The following is a 635-nucleotide window of genomic DNA, read 5'->3' on the forward strand; positions in this document are numbered from 1 at the left end:
GCCTCTAATAAGAGAAAATTTGATACCCGAGTCTAACAAAGGAAATAGGATCCAACTACTTGGTCACGAGCAAAAAACTAACAGGCTAGGCTCTGACCAAGTCAGATTAAATGCGATTGAGACGTTGTAGATAAATGCAGAGAAATGAGTACCTTGATCAGAGTAATGCAAGTCCTTTTTAGACGACTCAGAGACGAATTCGAATCAATCGATCGCTTGTCTCCGCTAAGGGCCAAACCGTTTGACAGACAGAGCGTGTCCTCAATTAACCGACAGCAACAATAGTTGCTAAACCGCGCGAACATTGCGTCTTTGTGGAGTGCGTGACATTACGCGGCTGGCATCACCTCGTGCCCGGAGCATTTGTCGTGAGGGTTGCAAGGATCGTGGCCACCTCACATAACAGTGCCTCAATGAGGATGCCGCTTACTGTCAAAACATCGAAGATACAATTCCATTGTCGAACTAGAATTCCATCGAATGGATTTTGTGAATAATCGATTAGTTTTATAATTTCAACGGCACTCCCAAAGCAAACGCGTGACGAACTCGCTGCGGTTCGTTCACTTTCATTAAATCGGTGACGAGGGTACGTTAGCTTCCCTACCATTGGATTTATCCTCGGAGGGGGGGGG

This window comes from Trachymyrmex septentrionalis, unplaced genomic scaffold (genome assembly GCF_001594115.1).
Source record: "Trachymyrmex septentrionalis isolate Tsep2-gDNA-1 unplaced genomic scaffold, Tsep1.0 scaffold8, whole genome shotgun sequence".
NCBI lineage: Eukaryota > Metazoa > Arthropoda > Insecta > Hymenoptera > Formicidae > Trachymyrmex > Trachymyrmex septentrionalis.